Source organism: Bombina bombina, chromosome 2 (genome assembly GCF_027579735.1).
Source record: "Bombina bombina isolate aBomBom1 chromosome 2, aBomBom1.pri, whole genome shotgun sequence".
Taxonomy (NCBI): domain Eukaryota; kingdom Metazoa; phylum Chordata; class Amphibia; order Anura; family Bombinatoridae; genus Bombina; species Bombina bombina.
Genome location: NC_069500.1, coordinates 847,627,726 through 847,652,721, shown reverse-complemented (window position 1 = coordinate 847,652,721; position 24,996 = coordinate 847,627,726).

The following is a 24,996-nucleotide window of genomic DNA, read 5'->3' as shown; positions in this document are numbered from 1 at the left end:
CTGTAACCGGCTCCAGTTTCGTTATTTTAAGGGTTAAAGCTCTGAAAATTGGTGTGCAATACTTTTAATGCTTTAAGACACTGGTAAATTTTGAAAAATTCCTTCATATATTTTCACATATTCAGTAATAAAGTGTGCTCTGTTTAAATTTTAAAGAGACAGTAACGGTTTTGTTTTAAAACGGTTTTTGTACTTTATTGACAAGTTTAAGCCTGTTTAACATGTCTGTGCCTTCAGATAAGCTATGTTCTATATGTATGAAAGCCAATGTGTCTCCCCCTTCAAAATTGTGTGATAATTGTGCCATAGCGTCCAAACAAAGTAAGAACAGTACTGCCACAAATAATGAAATTGCCCAAGATGATTCCTCAAGTGAAGGGAGTAGACATGGTTCTACATCATCTCCTTCTGTGTCTACGCCAGTTTTGCCCACGCAGGAGGCCCCTAGTACTTCTAGCGCGCCAATGCTTATTACCATGCAACAATTGACGGATGTAATGGATAACTCCATAGCAAATATTTTATCCAAAATGCCTGCATATCAGAGAAAGCGTGATTGCTCTATTTTAAACACTGAAGAGCAGGAGGGCGCTGATGATAATTGTTCTGTCATACCCTCACACCATTCTGAAGGGGCCATGAGGGAGGTTCTGTCAGATGGGGAAATTTCAGATTCAGAAAAAAATTCTCAACAGGCTGAACCTGATGTTGTGACATTTAAATTTAAATTAGAACATCTCCGCGCACTGCTTAAGCAGGTGTTATCTACTCTGGATGATTGTGACAACTTGGTCATTCCAGAAAAATTATGCAAGATGGACAAGTTCCTAGAGGTTCCGGTGCACCCCGACGCTTTTCCTATACCCAAGCGGGTGGCGGACATAGTGAATAAGGAGTGGGAGAAGCCCGGCATACCTTTTGTTCCCCCTCCTATATTTAAGAAATTATTTACTATGGTCGACCCCAGAAAGGACTTATGGCAGACAGTCCCTAAGGTCGAGGGGGCAGTTTCTACTCTAAACAAGCGCACTACTATTCCTATCGAAGATAGTTGTGCTTTCAAAGATCCTATGGATAAAAAATTGGAAGGTTTGCTTAAAAAGATTTTTGTACAGCAAGGTTACCTTCTACAACCCATTTCGTGCATTGTTCCTGTCACTACAGCAGCGTGGTTCTGGTTCGAGGAACTAGAAAAGTCGCTCAGTAGAGAGACTCCATATGAGGAGGTTATGGACAGAGTTCACGCACTTAAGTTGGCTAACTCTTTTATTTTAGATGCCGCTTTGCAATTAGCTAGATTAGCGGCAAAAAATTCAGGGTTTGCAATTGTGGCGCGCAGAGCGCTTTGGCTAAAGTCTTGGTCAGCGGATGTATCATCCAAGACAAAATTGCTTAACATCCCCTTCAAGGGTAAAACTCTCTTTGGACCAGAATTGAAAGAGATTATCTCAGACATCACTGGGGGAAAGGGCCACGCCCTCCCACAAGATAGGCCTTTCAAGGCCAAGAATAAGTCTAATTTTCGTTCCTTTCGTAATTTCAGGAACGGACCGGCCTCTAATTCTGCATCCTCTAAGCAAGAGGGTAATGCCTCACAGTCCAAACCAGCCTGGAAACCGATGCAAGGCTGGAACAAGGGTAAGCAGACCAAGAAGCCTGCTACCGCTAACAAAACAGCATGAAGGAGTAGCCCCCGATCCGGGACCGGATCTAGTGGGGGGCAGACTCTCTCTCTTTGCTCAGGCTTGGGCAAGAGATGTTCAGGATCCCTGGACGCTAGAAATAGTTTCTCAGGGTTATCTTCTGGAATTCAAGGAACTACCCCCAAGGGGACGGTTCCACATGTCTCACTTATCCTCAAACCAAATAAAGAGACAGGCGTTCTTACATTGTGTAGAAGACCTGCTAAAGATGGGAGTGATACACCCAGTTCCAATGACGGATCAAGGAATGGGATTTTACTCAAATCTGTTCGTAGTTCTCAAAAAAGAGGGAACCTTCAGACCAATTCTGGATTTAAAGATCCTAAACAAATTTCTCAGGGTACCATCGTTCAAAATGGAATCCATTCGAACGATTCTACCCACTATCCAGGAAGGTCAATTTATTACTACCGTGGATCTAAAGGATGCGTACCTACATATTCCTATCCACAAAGAACATTATCAGTTCCTAAGGTTCGCCTTTCTGGGCAAACATTACCAGTTTGTGGCCCTCCCATTCGGATTAGCCACTGCTCCAAGGATTTTCACAAAGGTACTCGGGTCCCTTCTAGCGGTTCTAAGACCGAGGGGCATTGCAGTAGTACCATACTTGGACGACATTCTAATACAAGCGTCGTCCCTTTCAAAAGCAAAGGCTCATACAGACATCGTTCTGGCCTTTCTCAGATCTCACGGATGGAAGGTGAACATAGAAAAAAGTTCTCTGTCTCCGTCAACAAGAGTTCCCTTCCTGGGAACAATAATAGATTCCTTAGAAATGAGGATCTTTCTGACAGATGTCAGAAAGTCAAAACTTCCAAGCGCTTGTCAAGTTCTTCATTCTGTTCCACGTCCTTCCATAGCTCAGTGCATGGAAGTAGTAGGGTTGATGGTTGCAGCAATGGACATAGTTCCTTTTGCGCGAATTCATCTAAGACCATTGCAACTGTGCATGCTGAAACAGTGGAATGGGGACTATACAGACTTGTCTCCAGTGATTCAAGTAGATCAGAAGACCAGAGATTCACTCCGTTGGTGGATATCCCTGGACCACCTATCCCAGGGAATGAGCTTCCGCAGACCGGAGTGGGTCATTGTCACGACCGACGCCAGTATAGTGGGCTGGGGTGCGGTCTGGGAATCCCTGAAAGCTCAGGGACTATGGTCTCAGGAAGAGTCTCTTCTCCCGATAAACATTCTGGAACTAAGAGCGATATTCAATGCTTTCAGGGCTTGGCCTCAGCTTGCAAAGGCCAGATTCATAAGATTCCAATCAGACAACATGACGACTGTTGCGTATATCAATCATCAGGGGGGAACAAGGAGTTCCCTGGTGATGAAAGAAGTAACCAAAATAATACAATGGGCGGAGAATCACTCCTGCCATCTATCTGCGATCCACATCCCAGGTGTGGTAAACTGGGAAGCGGATTATCTGAGTCGTCAGACATTCCATCCGGGGGAGTGGGAACTCCACCCGGAGATTTTTGCCCAGTTGACTCAATTATGGGGCATTCCAGACATGGATCTGATGGCGTCTCGTCAGAACTTCAAGGTTCCTTGCTACGGGTCCAGATCCAGGGATCCCAAGGCGACTCTAGTGGATGCACTAGTAGCGCCTTGGACCTTCAACCTAGCTTATGTGTTCCCACCGTTTCCTCTCATTCCCAGGCTGGTAGCCAGGATCAAACAGGAGAGGGTCTCGGTGATCTTGATAGCTCCTGCGTGGCCACGCAGGACTTGGTATGCAGACCTGGTGAATATGTCATCGATTCCACCATGGAAGCTACCTTTGAGACAGGACCTTCTTGTTCAGGGTCCATTCGAACATCCATATCTGGTCTCCCTCCAGCTGACAGCTTGGAGATTGAACGCTTGATTCTATCAAAGCGTGGGTTTTCAGATTCGGTGATTGATACTCTGGTTCAGGCCAGAAAACCGGTAACTAGAAAGATTTACCATAAAATATGGAAAAGATATATTTGCTGGTGTGAATCCAGGGGATTCCCTTGGAATAAGGTAAAAATTCCTAAGATTCTTTCCTTTCTACAAGAAGGTTTGGATAAAGGATTATCTGTGAGTTCTCTAAAGGGACAGATTTCTGATTTTTCTGTCTTACTACACAAACGATTGGCAGCTATGCTAGATGTTCAAGCATTTGTTCAGGCTCTGGTTAGGATCAAGCCTGTTTACAGACCTTTGACTCCTCCCTGGAGTTTAAATCTAGTTCTTTCAGTTCTTCAAGGGTTTCCGTTTGAACCTCTACATTCCATAGATATTAAGTTGTTATCTTGGAAAGTTTTGTTTTTGGTTGCTATTTCTTCTGCTAGAAGAGTTTCTGAGTTATCTGCTCTGCAGTGTTCTCCGCCCTATCTGGTGTTCCATGCAGATAAGGTGGTTTTGCGTACTAAGCCTGGTTTCCTTCCAAAGGTTGTTTCTAACAAAAATATTAACCAGGAGATAGTTGTACCTTCTTTGTGTCCGAATCCAGTTTCAAAGAAGGAACGTTTGTTACACAATTTGGACGTAGTCCATGCTCTAAAATTCTATTTAGAAGCTACAAAAGATTTCAGACAAACATCTTCTCTGTTTGTCGTCTATTCTGGTAAAAGGAGAGGTCAAAAAGCGACTTCTACCTCTCTTTCCTTTTGGCTTAAAAGCATCATCCGATTGGCTTACGAGACTGCCGGACGGCAGCCTCCTGAAAGAATCACAGCTCACTCCACTAGGGCTGTTGCTTCCACATGGGCCTTCAAGAACGAGGCTTCGGATGATCAGATATGTAAGGCAGCGACTTGGTCTTCACTGCACACTTTTGCCAAATTTTACAAATTTGATACTTTTGCTTCTACGGAGGCTATTTTTGGGAGAAAGGTTTTGCAAGCCGTGGTGCCTTCCGTTTAGGTAAAATGATTTGCTCCCTCCCTTCATCCGTGTCCTAAAGCTTTGGTATTGGTTCCCACAAGTAAGGATGACGCCGTGGACCGGACACACCAATGTTGGAGAAAACAGAATTTATGCTTACCTGATAAATTACTTTCTCCAACGGTGTGTCCGGTCCACGGCCCGCCATGGTTTTTTAATCAGGTCTGATGAATTATTTTCTCTAACTACAGTCACCACGGTACCATATGGTTTCTCCTATATTGTGAAGCAGGTGTAGAATCTTTCGCCTAGATTTAGAGTTTTGCGGCCAAAGGGGTGCGTTAGCTACGCGTGCTTTTTTCTGGCCGCACCTTTTAAATACCGCTGGTATTTAGAATTCACAGAAGGGCTGCGTTAGGCTCCAAAAAAGGAGCGTATAGCATATTTACCGCAACTTCAACTCTCGATACCAGCGGTGCTTACGGACGCGGCCAGCTTCAAAAACGTGCTCGTGCACGATTCCCCCATAGAAAACAATGGGGCTGTTTGAGCTGAAAAAAAAACACCTGCAAAAAAGCCGTGTTCAGCTCCTAACGCAGCCCCATTGTTTCCTATGGGGAAACACCTCCTACGTCTGCACCTAACACTCTAACATGTACCCCGAGTCTAAACACCCCTAACCGTATACTTATTAACCCCTAATCTGCCGCCCCGCTATCGCTGACCCCTGCATATTATTTTTAACCCCTAATCTGCTGCTCCGTACACCCCGCCACCTACATTATCCCTATGAACCCCTAATCTGCTGCCCTAACATCGCCGACCCCTATATTATATTTATTAACCCCTAATATGCCGCCCCCAACGTCGCCTCCACCTAACTACACTTATTAACCCCTAATCTGCCGACCGGACCTGAGCGCTACTATAATAAATGTATTAACCCCTAATCCGCCTCACTCCCGCCTCAATAACCCTATAATAAATAGTATTAACCCCTAATCTGCCCTCCCTAACATTGCCGACACCTAACTTCAAGTATTAACCCCTAATCTGCCGACAGGAGCTCACCGCTACTCTAATAAATGTATTAACCCCTTAAGCTAAGTCTAACTTTAACCCTAACACCCCCCTAAATTAAATATAATTTTAATCTAACTAAATAAATTAACTCTTATTAAATAAATTATTCCTATTTAAAGCTAAATACTTACCTGTAAAATAAACCCTAATATAGCTACAATATAAATTATAATTATATTATAGCTATTTTAGGATTTATATTTATTTTACAGGCAACTTTGTAATTATTTTAACCAGGTACAATAGCTATTAAATAGTGAAGAACTATTTAATAGCTAAAATAGTTAAAATAATTACAAAATTACCTGTAAAATAAATCCTAACCTAAGTTACAATTAAACCTAACACTACACTATCAATAAATGAATTAAATAAAATACCTACAATTATCTACAATTAAACCTTACACTACACTATCAATAAATTAATTAAATACAATTCCTACAAATAAATACAATTAAATAAACTAACTAAAGTACAAAAAATATTTTTTTATTTTGGGGGGGCTTTGTTATTTTATTAGGGGGCTTAGAGTAGGTGTAATTAGTTTAAAATTGTTGTAATATTTTTCTAATGTTTGTAAATATTTTTTTATTTTTTGTAACTTAGTTCTTTTTTATTTTTTGTACTTTAGTTAGTTTATTTCATTGTATTTATTTGTAGATATTGTATTTAATTAATTTATTGATAGTGTAGTGTTAGGTTTAATTGTAACTTAGGTTAGGATTTATATTACAGGTAATTTTGTAATTATTTTAACTATTTTAGCTATTAAATAGTTCTTAACTATTTAATAGCTATTGTACCTGGTTAAAATAAATACAAAGTTACCTGTAAAATAAATATAAATCCTAAAATAGCTATAATATAATTATAATTTATATTGTAGCTATATTAGGGTTTATTTTACAGGTAAGTAGCTTTAAATAGGAATAATTTATTTTATAAGAGTTAATTTATTTCGTTAGATTTAAATTATATTTAACTTAGGGGGGTGTTAGTGTTAGACTTCACTTTAGGGGTTAATCCATTTATTACAGTAGCGGTGAGAATCGGTCGGCAGATTAGGGGTTAATACTTGAAGTTAGGTGCCGGTGATGTTAGGGAGGGCAGATTAGGGGTTAATACTATTTATTATAGGGTTATTGAGGCGGGAGTGAGGCGGATTAGTGGTTAATAACTTTATTATAGTAGCGGTGCGTTCCGCTCGGCAGATTAGGGGTTAATAAGTGTAGGCAGGTGGAGGCGACATTGAGGGGGGCAGATTAGGGGTTAATAAATATAATATAGGGGTCGGCGGTGTTAGGGGCAGCAGATTAGGGGTACATAAGTATAACGTAGGTGGCGGTCGGCAGATTAGGGGTTAAAAAAATTTAATCGAGTGGCGTTGATGTGGGGGGATCTCGGTTTAGGGGTACATAGGTAGTTTATGGGTGTTAGTGTACTTTAGAGCACAGTAGTTAAGAGCTTTATAAACCGGCGTTAGCCCAGAAAGCTCTTAACTACTGACTTTTTTTCTGCGGCTGGAGTCTTGTTGTTAGATTTCTAACGCTCACTTCAGCCACGACTCTAAATACCGGTGTTAGAAAGATCCCATTGAAAAGATAGGATACGCAAATGATGTAAGGGGATCTGCGGTATGGAAAAGTCGCGGCTGGAAAGTGAGCGTTAGACCCTTTCCTGACTGACTCCAAATACCAGAGGGCGGTAAAAACCAGCGTTAGGAGCCTCTAACGCTGGTTTTCACGGCTACCGCCCAACTCTAAATCTAGGCCTATGAAAGGCCAATAAAAATGAAGAGTCAGTTCAGGTAAAAAGAAAATAAAAATGTCTTATCCGGTTAAGATTTATGTCCATTAAAAAGGTGGAAAGTTCATATGCAGTAGAAAGACCGATGTGAAGTCACAAACAAGCTATTTGATGCAGCAGTAAATAAGTCCAATAAAGCAATCTCAAAATGAGTGACACATGCGCTTCTTCCATTTTCTCCCTCCAGCTGTATGACATTCAGGTATAAGATCTTTTTGTACTGTATCAGTTCTGTCTCTGTAGAGGAGAGAATAAGACAAAAAACCAGATGAAATTATAGTATTGTTCCTGATTTATGTGAAAAATAAAGTTATATACAAAAAACATCTTTATAAAGTCAGTGAAACATTAGTGACATGAAATACTCATATCAGTTTGCCACAGTTCTCTAATTCAGATTTGTTTCTAAGCGACTTTCCTATTTTTCTTTTATCGTCCTAATCCAAATTCACCTGCATTTGTTGTTGTATAATGCTTTAAAAAAGCCACAACTGAGATTTATAATAACATAACCCTTTTTGGGTCTCAGTTGTGGTTACTACAATGACGTAATGGCAACTTATTTTCCTTGTCACTAGGTACAGAGCCTTTAACAAAGACAGCATTGTATGAATTGTATCTTTGCTGCATTAGTTGTTTTATCTTTAGCACTTAGACTAGTTACTCTGTTAAACTGACATTAAATTGTTTTAAGTGATTTTCTTGCAATCTTAATACATGTTATGTGAATGCACCTTTATGTGAATTGGGTAAATATGGAGTGATTTATGGGCTATGCAAATTGACTATATTTAGGAATATTGTTTTGTAACTGGAATGTAGTGTAACATTAAGGTCTTGATTACAATCTGTCCTTGATTTCCTGCTAAAAACATTTTTATGCTTTCTGATTGAATTAGTAGGCGAGTTTCTCAAGTGATCACAATGCTATATTATTTTGTTTGTTAAAATCTCACCACTGCAAATTCAGTTTCAACCGATAAGCTCCTGAATAAGATCTCTGATGAAGCGCATGTACGTAAGTGAAACGCGACAATTGTATGGGGCTTACTTTTTTGTTGAATGTCTCTATTTTGAGGACTCAGGGGTCAATTTATGAAAGTCCGAGCGGACATGATACGATGTAGCGTATTATGTCCACCATACATTGATAAATGCTGACAGCATACGCTGTTGGCATTTATCATTGCACAAGCAGTTCTTGTGAACTGCTTGTGCAATGGTGCGCCTGCAGATTCACGGCCAATCGGCCGCTAGCAGGGGGTACCAATCAGCCCGATCATATAGGATCGGGTGGATTGATGTCTGCAGCCTCAGAGCAGGTGTACAAGACATGGAGCAGTGGTCTTAAGACCGCTGCTTCATAACTGTGGTTTCCGGCAAGCCTAAAGGCTCGCGCGGAAACAGGGGCATCAAGCTCCATTTTGTGTATTAAGAACTTTTTGTGTATTAAGTAGCTGTTTTCGAAATAGAAACTAGGAGGTCTTCCGAAACGGACTGGTGCAATAGCCCATTCACATCTCTTAGGTTACATGAAAGGTTTATTTATGTAACCCCTTTTCTCTTGCAAGGTGTATCCAGTCCACGGATTCATCCTTTACTTGTGGGATATTCTCATTCCCTACAGGAAGTGGCAAAGAGAGCACACAGCAGAGCTCTCCATATAGCTCCCCCTCTAGCTCCACCCCCCAGTCATTCTCTTTGCCGGCTCTAAGCACTAGGGTCTCTCTCGGGAGGGTAAAGTGAATGTGGTGTTAGAATTGTAGTTTTATTATCTTCAGTCAAAAGTTTGTTATTTTAAATGGTACCGGTTTGTACTATTTACTCTCTAGCAGAAAAGTGCTGAAGATTTCTGCTGAGAGGAAAATGATTTTAGCATGTTGTAACTAAAATCCACTGCTGTTCCCACACAGGACTGAGGAGTACCAGAAAACTTCAGTTGGGGGGAACAGTTTGCAGGGTGATCTGCAATAAGGTATGTTCAGTCATTTATTTCTAGACAAGACTGAGATAATGCTAGAAGAGACTGACAATATCCCCATGAGGGGAGGGTAAGTTATGGTCACAGACTTAGTAAGGAATTTAATGCTTACATAATAGGGCTAATATACTGGTTGACACTTATTAAGGGCAATCGATTGTTTAGCTAAGGAAAAATCGTTTTGCAGACACTTTGAAAGCCCTTTTGTGTTCTTTCTGTGGTTATTACCCACATCGCTGTTTTTTATTCACTTAGGAGTGATTTAGTAGGCCTCACAACTCCGGAGTAGAGTGGGAGGGGCCTAATGTTGCGCCTCAGATGCGCACTTAGAATTGCAGAGAAGTTCATGCTGCTTCACATGGAGGGTCCTGCTGTTATTTGAGGGCCTTAAAGAAGCTATATTCCCGCAAATCTGATCCCTAAGGGCAGGTAGGGCCACAGCAAGGCTGTGGCAAGGTGCTGTAGTAATTTTAACCGGGTGTTGGCTTTAAGCTGCTCCATTTTGGGCATTAAGGGGTTAATCGTTCTGCAACTTAAAGCCTTATTAAGGCTTTAGGTACATACTGTGAAAATTTCAAAAGGATTGCTGCATTTTTCACTGTTTTGTAAAACTGTGTGCTCTTTTTATCTCTTAAAGGCACAGTAACGTTTTTTCAAATTGTGTTTTTTATTTGATTAAAGTGATTTCCAAGCCTGTTTGTGTATACTACTAGTCTGTTAAACATGTCTGACACTAAGGAAAATCCTTGTTCAATGTGTTTAGAAGCCATGGTGGAACCCCCTCTCAGAATGTGTCCCACTTGTACTGATATGTCTATACACTTTAAAGATCATATTGTTGCACTTAAGAATGTGGCCCAAGATGATTCTCAGACTGAAGGTAACGAGGGTAGCCCGTCTGCCTCTCCCCAAGTGTCACAACCAGTTACGCCAGCGCAAGCAACGCCTAGTACCTCTAGTGCGTCTAACCCTTTTACATTACAAGACTTAGCGGCAGTCATGGATAATTCTCTTACAGCCTTCTTATCTGAACTGCCCGTGTAACCTGCAAAGCGTGATAGCTCCGTTTTAAGAACAGATTATGAGCATTCTGACACTTTGGTAGCCGTATCCGATATACCCTCACAACGCTCTGAAGTGGGAGCGAGGGATTTGATGTCTGAGGGAGAAGTCTCTGATTCAGGAAAGGTTCCTCCTCAGACGGATTCAGATACATTGGCTTTTAAATTTAAACAAGAACACCTCCACATTTTTCTTAGGGAGGTACTAGCTACTCTGGATGACTGCAATCCTTTGGTGATCCCAGAGAAATCGTGTAAAATGGACAAGTACCTAGAGGTCCCTGTTTACACGGATGCGTTTCCGGTCCCTAAGAGGATTGCGGATATCGTTACTAGGGAGTGGGATAGACCAGGTGTTCCCTTTGTTCCCCCTCCTGTTTTTAAGAAAATGTTCCCCATATCTGACCCTGTGCGGGACTCGTGGCAGACGGTCCCTAAGGTGGAGGGGGCTGTTTCTTCACTTGCTAAACGCACAACCATACCAATTGAAGACAGTTGTGCTTTCAAAGACCCTATGGATAAGAAGTTAGAGGGTTTACTTAAGAAAATTTTTGTTCAACAAGGTTTTCTTCTCCAGCCTATTGCCTGCATTATTCCTGTAACTACTGCAGCCGCTTTCTGGTTTGAGGTGCTGGAAGACTCGCTCCAAACGGAGACCTCATATGAGGAAATTATGGATAGAATTAAGGCTCTAAAGCTAGCTAATTCTTTTATCACTGACGCCGCTTTCCAAATAGCTAAGTTAGCGGCAAAAAATTCAGGTTTCGCCATTTTGGCGCGCAGGGCGCTATGGCTAAAGTCCTGGTCGGCCGATGTGTCGTCTAAATCCAAGCTTTTGAACATCACTTTCAAAGGAAAGACCCTTTTCGGGCCTGAATTGAAAGAGATTATTTCAGAAATCACCGGGGGAAAAGGCCATGCTCTCCCTCAGGACAAGTACTTTAAGACAAAGAACAAAGCTAATTTTCGTTCCTTTCATAATTTCAGGAACGGCCCCGCTTCATCCTCTCCGGCTGCAAAGCAAGAGGGTAACGCTTCACAGCCCAAGGCAACTTGGAAACCTTACCAGGGCTGAAATAAGGGGAAACAGGCCAAAAAACCTGCAGCTGCCACCAAGACAGCATGAAGGGGTAGCGGATCTAGTAGGGGGCAGACTCTCTCTCTTCGCTCAGGCCTGGGCAAGAGATGTACACGATCCTTGGGCGTTAGATATTGTATCCCAGGGATATCTTCTAGAATTCAAGGGTTCTCCTCCAAGGGGGAGGTTCCACATTTCTCATCTGGCTACAGATCAGACAAAGAAAGAGGCGTTTTTATGCTGTGTAGAAGATCTACATACAATGGGAGTGATCCAACCAGTTCCAATTGTGGAACAAGGACTGGGTTTTTACTCAAACCTGTTTGTGGTTCCTAAAAAAGAGGGAACTTTCAGACCCATCCTGGATCTAAAAATTCTAAACAGATTCCTCAGAGTCCCATCTTTCAAAATGGAGACCATTCGGACAATCTTACCAATGATCCAGGAAGGTCAATATATGACTACCGTGGATCTAAAGGATGCATACCTACACATTCCTATCCACAAAGATCATCACCAGTTTCTCAGGTTTGCCTTTCTGGACAAGCATTACCAGTTTGTGGCTCTTCCTTTTGGCTTAGCCACTGCTCCCAGAATTTTTTTTGCTAGGGTCCCTTCTGGCGGTGCTAAGACCGCGGGGCATAGCAGTGGCGCCTTACCTAGACGTCATTTCTCCAACATTGGTGTGTCCGGTCCACGGCGTCATCCTTACTTGTGGGAATATCTCTTCCCAACAGGAAATGGCAAAGAGTCCCAGCAAAGCTGTCCATATAGTCCCTCCTAGGCTCCGCCCACCCCAGTCATTCTCTTTGCCGTTGCACAGGCAACATCTCCACGGAGATGGTTAAGAGTATATGGTGTTTAGTTGTAGTTTTTTATTCTACTATCAAGAGTTTGTTATTTTAAAATAGTGCTGGTATGTACTATTTACTCTGAAACAGAAAAAGATGAAGAGTTCTGTTTGTGAGAGGAAGATGATTTTAGCAGACAGTAACTAAAATCGTTTGCTGTTTCCACATAGGACTGTTGAGATGAAGTAACTTCAGTTGGGGGAAACAGTTAGCAGACTTTTCTGCTTAAGGTATGACTAGCCATATTTCTAACAAGACTGTGTAATGCTGGAAGGCTGTCATTTCCCCTCATGGGGACCGGTAAGCCATTTTCTTAGTCTCAAACAGAATAAAGGGCTTAATATGGGCTATAAAACTGGTAGACACTTTTATGGGCAAAATCGATTGCTTTATTTGGGCATTTTATACATGTTTATGCTTGTAATTCACACTTATAAGCTTGGGGAACGTTTTTTAACGTCAGGCACTGTGTTAGACACCTTTCCAGTCAGGAAGGGCCTTCCCAGTTGTAGGCTGAGCCTCATTTTCGCTCCATTACTGCACAGTTATTTTTGAGAGCAAGACATGCAGATGCATGTGTGAGGAGCTGAAAGTAGTTGGAAAAGTTCCTAGAAGGCTTCATTTGGTATCGTATTCCCCCCTGGGTTTGGTAAAGTCACAGCAAAGGCTGTAGCTGGGACTGTAGAGGGGTTAAAACTGTAACCGGCTCCGGTTTCTTTATTTTAAGGGTTAAAGCTCTGAAAATTGGTGTGCAATACTTTGAATGCTTTAAGACACTGTGGTGAAAATTTGGTTAATTTTGAACAATTCCTTCATACTTTTTCACATATTCAGTAATAAAGTCTGCACTGTTTAAAATTTAAAGAGACAGTAACGTTTTTATTTTAAAACGGTTTTTGTACTTTATTGACAAGTTTAAGCCTGTTTAACATGTCTGTACCTTCAGATAAGCTATGTTCTATATGTATGAAAGTCAATGTGTCTCCCCCTTCAAAATTGTGTGATAATTGTGCCATAGCGTCCAAACAAAGTAAGGACAGTGCTACCACAAATAGTAAAGTTGCCCAAGATGATTCATCAGATGAAGGGAGTAGACATAGTTCTACATCATCTCCTTCTGTGTCTATACCAGTTTTGCCCACGCAGGAGGCCCCTAGTACTTCTAGCGCGCCAATGCTTATTACTATGCAACAATTGACGGCTGTAATGGATAACTCCATAGAAAATATTTTATCCAAAATGCCTGCATATCAGAGAAAGGGCGATTGCTCTGTTTTAAACACTGAAGAGCAGGAGGGCGCTGATGATAATTGCTCTGTCATACCCTCACACCAATCTGAAGGGGCCATGAGGGAGGTTTTGTCAGATGGGGAAATTTCAGATTCAGGTAGAATTTCTCAACAGGCTGAACCTGATGTTGTGACATTTAAATTTAAATTAGAGCATCTCCGCGCACTGCTTAAGGAGGTGTTATCTACTCTGGATGATTGTGACAACCTGGTCATTCCAGAAAAATTATGCAAGATGGACAAGTTCCTAGAGGTTCCGGTGCACCCCGACGCTTTCCCTATACCCAAGCGGGTGGCGGACATAGTGAATAAGGAGTGGGAGAAGCCCGGCATACCTTTTGTCCACCCTCCGATATTTAAGAAATTATTTCCTATGGTCGACCCCAGAAAGGACTTATGGCAGACAGTCCCTAAGGTCGAGGGGGCAGTTTCTACTCTAAACAAGCGCACTACTATCCCTATCAAGGATAATTGTGCTTTCAAAGATCCTATGGATAAAAAATTGGAGGGTTTGCTTAAAAAGATTTTTGTACAGCAAGGTTACCTCCTGCAACCCATTTCGTGCATTGTTCCTGTCACTACAGCAGCGTGGTTCTGGTTCGAGGAACTAGAAAAGTCGCTCAGTAGAGAGACTCCGTATGAGGAGGTTATGGACAGAGTTCACGCACTCAAGTTGGCTAATTCTTTTATTTTAGATGCCGCTTTGCAATTAGCTAGATTAGCGGCGAAAAATTCAGGGTTTGCAATTGTGGCGCGCAGAGCGCTTTGGCTAAAGTCTTGGTCAGCGGATGTATCTTCCAAGACAAAATTGCTTAATATCCCCTTCAAGGGTAAAACTCTCTTTGGGCCAGAATTGAAAGAGAATAAGTCTAATTTTCGTTCCTTTCGCAATTTCAGGAACGGACCGGCCTCTAACTCTGCATCCTCTAAACAAGAGGGTAATGCTTCACAAACCAAACCAGCCTGGAAACCGATGCAAGGCTGGAACAAGGGTAAGCAGACCAAGAAGCCTGCTGCTGCTAACAAAACAGCATGAAGGAGTAGCCCCCGATCCGGGACCGGATCTAGTAGGGGGCAGACTCTCTCTCTTTGCTCAGGCTTGGGCAAGAGATGTTCAGGATCCCTGGACACTAGAAATAGTTTCTCAGGGTTATCTTCTGGAATTCAAGGAACTACCCCCAAGGGGAAGGTTCCACATGTCTCTCTTATCCTCAAACCAAATAAAGAGACAGGCATTCTTACATTGTGTAGAAGACCTGTTAAAGATGGGAGTGATACACCCAGTTCCAAAGGCGGAACAAGGAATGGGATTTTACTCAAATCTGTTTGTAGTTCCCAAAAAAGAGGGAACTTTCAGACCAATTCTGGATTTAAAGATCCTAAACAAATTTCTCAGAGTACCATCGTTCAAAATGGAAACCATTCGAACGATTCTACCTACAATCCAGGAAGGTCAATTTATGACTACCGTGGATCTAAAGGATGCGTATCTACATATTCCTATCCACAAAGAACATCATCAGTTCCTAAGGTTCGCATTTCTGGAAAAACATTACCAGTTTGTGGCCCTCCCATTCGGGTTAGCCACTGCTCCAAGGATTTTCACAAAGGTACTTGGGTCCCTTCTAGCGGTTCTAAGACCAAGGGGCATTGCAGTAGTACCGTACTTGGACGACATTCTAATACAAGCGTATCAAAGGCAAAGGCTCACACAGACATCGTTCTGGCCTTTCTCAGATCTCACGGATGGAAGGTGAACATAGAAAAAAGTTCCCTGTCTCCGTCGACAAGAGTTCCCTTCTTGGGAACAATAATAGATTCTTTAGAAATGAGGATTTTCCTGACAGAAGTCAGAAAGTCAAAACTTCTAAACGCTTGTCATGTTCTTCATTCTATTCCTCGTCCTTCCGTAGCTCAGTGCATGGAAGTAGTAGGGTTGATGGTTGCAGCAATGGACATAGTTCCTTTTGCACGAATTCATCTAAGACCATTACAACTGTGCATGCTGAAACAGTGGAATGGGGACTATACAGACTTGTCTCCAGTGATTCAAGTAGATCAGAAGACCAGAGACTCACTCCGTTGGTGGCTAACCCTGGACCACCTGTCCCAGGGAATGAGCTTCCGCAGACCAGAGTGGGTCATCGTCACGACCGACGCCAGTCTAGTGGGCTGGGGCGCGGTCTGGGAATCCCTGAAAGCTCAGGGACTATGGTCTCAGGAAGAGTCTCTTCTCCCGATAAACATTCTGGAACTGAGAGCGATATTCAATGCTCTCAGGGCTTGGCCTCAACTAGCAAAGGCCAGATTCATAAGATTCCAATCAGACAACATGACGACTGTTGCTTATATCAATCATCAGGGGGGAACAAGGAGTTTCCTGGCGATGAAAGAAGTGACCAAAATAATAAAATGGACGGAGGATCACTCCTGCCACCTATCTGCGATCCACATCCCAGGTGTGGAAAACTGGGAGGCGGATTATCTGAGTCGTCAGACATTCCATCCGGGGGAGTGGGAACTCCACCCGGAGATCTTTGCCCAGTTGACTCAATTATGGGGCATTCCAGACATGGATCTGATGGCGTCTCGTAAGAACTTCAAGGTTCCTTGCTACGGGTCCAGATCCAGGGATCCCAAGGCGACTCTAGTGGATGCACTAGTAGCACCTTGGACCTTCAACCTAGCCTATGTGTTTCCACCGTTTCCTCTCATTCCCAGGCTGGTAGCTAGGATCAAGCAGGAGAGGGCCTCGGTGATCTTGATAGCTCCTGCGTGGCCACGCAGGACTTAGTATGCAGACCTGGTGAATATGTCATCGGTTCCACCATGGAAGCTACCTTTGAGACAGGATCTTCTTGTACAGGGTCCATTCGGACATCCAAATCTGGTCTCCCTCCAGCTGACGGCTTGGAAATTGAACGCTTGATTCTATCAAAGCGTGGGTTTTCAGATTCTTTGATAGATACTCTAGTTCAAGCCAGAAAACCGGTAACTAGAAAAGTTTACCATAAAATATGGAAAAGATATATCTGCTGGTGTGAGTCCAAGGGATTCTTATGGAATAAGATCAAAATCCCTAAGATCCTTTCCTTTCTACAAGAGGGTTTGGATAAATGATTATCAGCGAGTTCTCTAAAGGGACAGATTTCTGCTTTATCTGTCTTATTACACAAACGACTGGCAGCTGTGCCAGATGTTCAAGCATTTGTACAGGCTCTGGTTAGGATCAAGCCTGTTTACAGACCTTTGACTCCTCCCTGGAGTTTAAATCTAGTTCTTTCAGTTCTTCAAGGGGTTCCGTTTGAACCTCTACATTCCATAGATATTAAGTTGTTATCTTGGAAAGTTTTGTTTTTGGTTGCTATTTCTTCTGCTAGAAGAGTTTCTGAGTTATCTGCTCTGCAGTGTTCTCCGCCCTATCTGGTGTTCCATGCAGATAAGGTTGTTTTGCGTACTAAGCCTGGTTTTCTTCCAAAGGTTGTTTCTAACAAAAATATTAACCAGGAGATAGTTGTACCTTCTTTGTGTCCGAATCCAGTTTCAAAGAAGGAACGTTTGTTACACAATTTAGACGTAGTCCGTGCTCTAAAATTCTATTTAGAAGCTACAAAAGAGTTCAGACAAACTTCTCTGTTTGTCGTCTATTCTGGTAAAAGGAGACGTCAAAAAGCGACTTCTACCTCTCTTTCCTTTTGGCTTAAAAGCATCATCCAATTGGCTTACGAGACTGCCGGACGGCAGCCTCCTGAAAGAATCACAGCTCACTCCACTAGGGCTGTGGCTTCCACATGGGCCTTCAAGAATGAGGCTTCTGTTGATCAGATATGTAAGGCAACGACTTGGTCTTCACTGCACACTTTTGCCAAATTTTACAAATTTGATACTTTTGCTTCTTCAGAGGCTATTTTTGGGAGAAAGGTTTTGCAAGCCATGGTGCCTTCTGTTTAGGTAACCTGATTTGCTCCCTCCCTTCATCCGTGTCCTAAAGCTTTGGTATTGGTTCCCACGAGTAAGGATGACGCCGTGGACCGGACACACCAATGTTGGAGAAAACAGAATTTATGCTTACCTGATAAATTACTTTCTCCAACGGTGTGTCCGGTCCACGGCCCGCCCTGGTTTTTTAATCAGGTTTGATTAATTATTTTCTCTAACTACAGTCACCACGGCACCCTATAGTTTCTCCTGTTTTTTCCTCCTGTCCGTCGGTCGAATGACTGGGGTGGGCGGAGCCTAGGAGGGACTATATGGCCAGCTTTGCTGGGACTCTTTGCCATTTCCTGTTGGGGAAGAGATATTCCCACAAGTAAGGATGACGCCGTGGACCGGACACACCGTTGGAGAAAGTAATTTATCAGGTAAGCATAAATTCTGTTTTTAATTAATGCGCCGTCTTTCCAAAGAGCCAAGTCTCACACAGAGATTGTATTGGCCTTTCTGAGGTCTCACGGGTGGAAGGTGAACATCAAAAAGAGTTCCCTTTCCCCTCTCACAAGGGTTCCCTTTCTAGGGACTCTAATAGACTTGGTAGAAATGAAAATATTTCTGACGGAGGTCAGAAAATTAAAACTCTTAACTACTTGCCAAGTTCTTCATTCCATTCCCCGGCCATCTGTGGCTCAGTGCATGGAGACAATTGGATTAATAGTAGTGGCAATGGACATAGTCCCTTTTGCTCGGATACACCTCAGACCACTGCAACTATGCATGCTCAAACAGTGGAATGGGGATTATGCAGATTTGTCTCCTCAAATTAAGTTGGACCAGGAGACCAGAGATTCTCTTCTCTGGTGGTTGTCTCAGGACCACCTGTCTCAGGGAATATGTTTCCGCAGGCCAGAGTGGGTCATTGTAACGACCGACGCCAGTCTGTTAGGCTGGGGTGCAGTCTGGGACTCCCTGAAAGCTCAGGGCTTATGGTCTCGGGAAGAAACGCTTCTCCCGATAAACATTCTGGAACTGAGGGCGATATTCAACGCTCTTCAAGCATGGCCTCAACTAGCTGCGGCCAAATTCATCAGATTTCAGTCGGACAACATCATGACTGTAGCTTACGTCAATCATCAGGGGGGAACAAAGAGTTCCCTAGCGATGATGGAAGTAACCAAAATAATCAGGTGGGCGGAGTACCACTCCTGCCATCTCTCAGCAATTCACATCCCAGGAGTAGACAACTGGGAGGCGGATTTTCTAAGTCGTCAGACTTTTCACCCGGGGGAGTGGGAACTCCACCCAGAGTTATTTGCCCAGCTGACTCAGCTATGGGGTACTCCAGATTTGGATCTGATGGCATCCCGTCAAAACACCAAACTTCCTCTTTACGGGTCCAGGTCCCGGGACCCCAAGGCAGTATTGATAGATGCTCTAGCAGCGCCTTGGTCCTTTAATCTGGCTTATGTTTTTCCAGCGTTTCCTCTCCTCCCGCATCTGGTCGCCAGAGTCAAGCAGGAGAATGCTTTGGTGATTCTGATAGCGCCTGCGTGGCCACGCAGGACTTGGTATGCAGACCTAGTGGACATGTCATCTGTCCCACCACGGACACTGCCAATGAGGCAGGATCTTCTAATACAGGGTCCGTTCAAGCATCCAAATTTAGTTTCTCTACGTCTGACTGCTTGGAGTTTGAACGCTTAATTCTATCATCTATTCTCTGAGTCAGTTATGGCGGAAATATCTTTGTTGGTGTGAATCCAAGGGTTACTCATGGAGTAAGATTAGGATTCCCAGGATATTGTCCTTTCTCCAAGAAGGATTGGAGAAAGGATTGTCAGCTAGTTCCTTAAAAGGACAAATATCTGCTTTGTCTATCCTGTTACACAAGCGTCTGGCAGAAGTACCAGACGTTCAAGCATTTGCTCAGGCTTTAGTCAGAATTAAGCCTGTCTATAAACCTGTGGCTCCGCCATGGAGTTTGAATCTAGTTCTTTCAGTTCTTCAAGGGGTTCCTTTTGAACCTTTACATTCCATAGACATTAAGTTGTTATCTTGGAAAGTTTTGTTTTTGGTAGCTATCTCTTCTGCTCGAAGAGTTTCAGAATTATCTGCCTTACAGTGTGATTCACCTTACCTGGTGTTCCACGCAGATAAGGTAGTTTTGTGTACCAAACCTGGTTTTCTTCCTAAAGTTGTTTCTAACAAGAATATTAACCAGGAAATAGTTGTTCCTTCTCTGTGTCCTAATCCATCTTCAAAAAAGGAACGTCTTTTACACAATCTTGATGTGGTTCGTGCTTTAAAGTTCTATTTACAAGCAACTAAGGATTTCAGACAAACATCTTCCTTGTTTGTTATCTATTCTGGTAAGAGGAGAGGTCAGAAAGCGACTGCTACCTCTCTTTCCTTTTGGCTGAAAAGCATCATCCGTTTGGCCTATGTGACTTGGTCTTCACTGCATACTTTTGCCAAATTTTACAAATTCGATACTTTTGCTTCTTCGGAGGCTATTTTTGGGAGAAAGGTTTTGCAAGCAGTGGTGCCTTCCGTTTAAGGTACCTGTCTTGTTCCCTCCCTTCATCCGTGTCCTTAAGCTTTGGTATTGGTATCCCACAAGTAAAGGATGAATCTGTGGACTGAATACACCTTGCAAGAGAAAGAATTTATGCTTACCTGATAAATTACTTTCTCTTGCGGTGTATACAGTCCACGGCCCGCCCAGGCATTTAAGTCAGGTAATTTTTTTTTTTTTTGTTTAAACTACAGTCACCACTGCACCCTATGGTTTCTCCTTTTTCTTCCTAACCTTTGGTCGAATGATTGGGGGTGGAGCTAGAGGGGAGCTATATGGACAGCTCTGCTGTGTGCTCTCTTTGCCACTTCCTGTAGGGAATGAAAATATCCCACAAGTAAAGGATGAATCCGTGGACTGGATACACCGCAAGAGAAAGTAATTTATCAGGTAAGCATAAATTCTGTTTTTGCATTTTGCAAGGAAAATACTCATTTGCCTGTGTCACATTAACCTATTGTCATTAGAATTGATCCTCAACCACATGAAATCCATACATATGTTGGCATGATAGATATACTTCTATAGTCACTTCAGGACATCAACATCTACCAATATTAATTTTTTTACATTTTGATTGTAAATCCCACTGTCAAGATTGTCACTAACAGTATTGGCATTATTGAAATTGTGTTGAAACGGATTGCTTTATCTAGACTGTCATAGTCAACTACTGTAATCTGTTTGTCACCATTGTTCCACTGCTGGTAACCCATCTTAATGCATCTTTTATGATGTCGGTAGGCATGTGCATTTATTTTATTACAAATTCATATTCATAGTGAAAAAGCAAACAAATATCCGAACGAATGCACAAACTAATTTAAAGAAAACAAACATATGCTAATGACAAATCGTTAGTATATACATGTTTCCTTTAAATTAGCTTTTAAAGGTAAAATACTTATCTATAGCACTCTGGTGAGCCGCACTAATCATGACCTTTCTTCACAAGGCCGCACTAATAGGAGGAGTAGAACCTGCACTTAAGGAGAAGGTCCTGGTATTTGCTGCTCTTAGCCTCCTATTAGAATGGTTGGTATCAGCGCAAGTCCCCCACCGCGCGATAGGTAAGTATGAAACTACAGGCGGCACTTTTTTACCTGCAGCTAAGGAATATTTACATTAGTTTTAACAAAAACGAATGTAATGTTATCAAATATTCAGTATTCCTTTTTTTATAAACAAAACAAATACCGAATAGTGCATCTAATGAATATTCTAAAAAATATTTATATATATATAATATTCCTTACGAACGATTTGTTTAAAACAAATTATTTGCAGCTTGCGCCTTTGATTTAGTAGATACAGTAGATTGCAGACAAATTACATTGTAAGACACTGATGCATAAACTCAAAATTATATACAAAAAGAAATGCTGTCATCTCATCCTACAAGAAACAATAATAAAGAAAATATATCACATTGATTATCAATATTCATGTCTGATAGTACAACATAACAAGGCCTTCTAGCTGATAGTGAGGGACGCTTTTGGACCCTTCCAAAACCTAAAGCTTATAAAAGGCGGATGATAAATAGTGGAAGACGTTTGGATCCCATCCAGAGGTAGAACCTTATTTTATAATATAAAGAAACCGTAATATGCCACTCATGGGCCATATACTTAGCTCTATAAATATACATATGCAATATTATTTAACCCCTTAAGGACTGGGCATTTCAGACTAAAACTTCCCCAAAAGACCAGAGCATTTTTAGCATTTTTGCCATCACTCCATTTAAACAGAAATAGCCTTGTTTTTTTTTTATTTACCTATCAAAACTATATATATTTTTATTTTAGTAGACAACCCAAAGTATTGATTAAGGGCCCATTTTGGAATATTTCATGCCCCCATTTCACCAAATGTGATCAAATAAAAAATAATAGTTAACTTTTTAACAAACTTTAGGCTTCTCACTGAAATTATTTTCAAACAGCTTGTGCAATCATGGCACCAATGGTTGTAAAAGCTTCTCTGGAATTCCCTTTGTTCAGAAATAGTAGACATATATGGCGTTGTCATTGCTTTTTGGTAATTAGAAGGCAGCTAATTGCAGCTGCGCACCACACTTTTAGTATCCCCAGCAGTGAAGGGGTTAATTAGGTAGGTAGCTTGTAAGGTTTTAATTTTAAGTGTAGAGATCAGCCTCCCACCTGACACTTCTCACCCCTGTTCCCTCCCTATTCACTCTCAAACCCCCCCCCCCCATTGGTCACCACCATCTTAAGTACTGGCAGACAGTTTGTCAGTATGCAGTTTTACAGCTTTTTTAATTTTATTTTTTTATTATTGTTCTTAGTGTAGGAATTACCCTCTTACCTTCCCACCTCCCTAATCACTCCCAAAAGGCTTTCTAACTCTCCTCCTCTCCTCCCTCTAACTAATTACCACCATCTTAGGTACTAGCAGCTGTCTGCCGGTAACCAGTTTTCCAAAATTTGACAATTTTATGTAATAAAAAAACCCATACATTTTTTTTCTGTGGTGTAGCTGCTCCCTCTAGATTCTCTAGACCCACCTCCACAGTAGGATACAGGACACCCCCTCTCCTTCCTCCCCCTCTTTCCTTCCCACTTCCCTGCCCCACTGAGAGTTTTTTTTTTTCTGTAGCATAGCAGTCCCACCCGTTTCCCTCTTTACCCTCCTACACCACCAACGATAGGCACCACCACTGCCCGATGCAGAGAGGGCAACAGAGGGGTCCTCTATGCATTGGTAACTCTGCAACTCTATTTCTGCACTGCCCCACTTGTGGGGCATGCATAAATAGCACAATCTTGCTACTTTTAGTGAGATTGCGGCAGAGAGAGGCCCAGGACAGCCTGTACAACGCTGGTCCTTAAGGGCTTAACCACCAGCGTCGTAAATGGTACGGGACTGGTCGTTAAGAGGTTAAAGATCTAAAACTAGTAACAACTATAGAAGTAGCTGTAGCTGTGAAGCACTGGTCAAAGTAAAATATAATCAGCTTGAAAAAGAGATACATAAGTAATATGGACAGTTTTGGTAACAAGGATGCTAGCATGTACTGAATAACACGCTTACTTATATATTAACTATAGATACAGATGGGATTGCACAAAAAAGGGCTACTATCCCATGTCTGTTGTTAAACATCAAGCTACTGTCTAGAAGAGTGTTACCATGAATTTATATAAAGAACACCAAATGTGCAAATACAAATAGAAGCATAAAAACTTTAAAATGTTCAACCTTCTAGCCATGGTGAGGTTTCTATAGAGATTTGGATGCTTAGTGCACTTCACCTTAACATATAGCAGCAGGAGACTAAATTAGACAAACAGGATATCTAACTCAAATGTACAGATCAGATGCAAAGTGAGTAAAATATATAAAAAAATGCCCTACAATAGGCCTTTAAAAGGGCATTGCCATTAAGCAATCAAAGCTCTTTTGAATGAAAAAAAGTTACAAAATCCCCCCAAATAAAAATAAAATCTAACTTTAAAATCCTAGGCTAGGTAATACAATAGAAAGAGGTGATGAAGATTACGGAGGTGGCGGAGAAACTGCTGAAGTCCACCATCGCCACCGTGAAGATGGGTCCCAAGCTCCTGGAGCCTGGACAAAGATGGGCTCGACAACGAATCAGGAGGAGTCCTCATCAACTGTGAGTAACAATTGTGGGGTTAGTGAGGGCTTTTTGGGGGTGGGTTTTTTATTTTTCAGAATAGGCTTAGACATTTTAATTGTTGTTTTGTAGGCTAGGATTTTTAGGTTAGATTTTTTTTTATTTTGGGGGTGGGTGGTTACGTTAAATTTAGGTTTTGCAGCTTTCTTTATTTTTTTCAAAAGAGCTGTGATCATTTTAGGGCAATGCCCTACAAAAGGCGCTTTTAAGGACTATTGTAAATTATTTTAGGTTAAGGGGGGTTTTTATTTTGGGGGTTTGTGCATGTAGTTTAGAGTTAAGTATATATTTTTTTGGATAATGTATTTTTTATTTTTTGTAACTTAGTTTTTTTATTTTCTGTAACTTAAAATGTTTGTAATTTTTGTAACTTAGTGGGGTTTAGTTTAGAGGGTGGTTAATTTAGAAGGGGGTTTAGTTGTTAGTGTAGCTCTATTTTGTGTTGGTAGGTGGCGTTTAAGGCTTTAATCTCCTAACCACCCCCCATACCTGTATGAGGGTTTATTAGGTGATTATTGATGGTTACCATTTATTAGGCTGTAATTAATTAACCACCCTTCATACCTGTATGAGGGTTGATTAGGTGATTATTGATTATTACTATTTATTAGGCCTTAATTATCAAACCAACTATCATATTGGGGTTGATTAGGTGATTAGATTAGGGCATCTTAGGGGGTAATAGTGCATTTATCTACAATTTTTAAAATACTATGGATTGTTATGTATGATGCATATTCTTTTAACTATTGTATATAAATTATAATGTATTTATTTCTTTCATGTAATTAGCAAGAGTCCATGAGCTAGTGACGTATGGGATATACATTCCTACCAGGAGGGGCAAAGTTTCCCAAACCTCAAAATGCCTATAAATACACCCCTCACCACACCCACAATTCAGTTTTACAAACTTTGCCTCCCGTGGAGGTGGTGAAGTAAGTTTGTGCTAGATTCTTCGTTGATATGCGCTTCGCAGCAGGCTGGAGCCCGGTTTTCCTCTCAGAGTGCCGTGAATGTCAGAGGGATGTGAAGAGAGTATTCCCTATTTGAATTCAATGGTCTTCCTCTAGGGGATCTATTTCATAGGTTCTCTGTTATCGG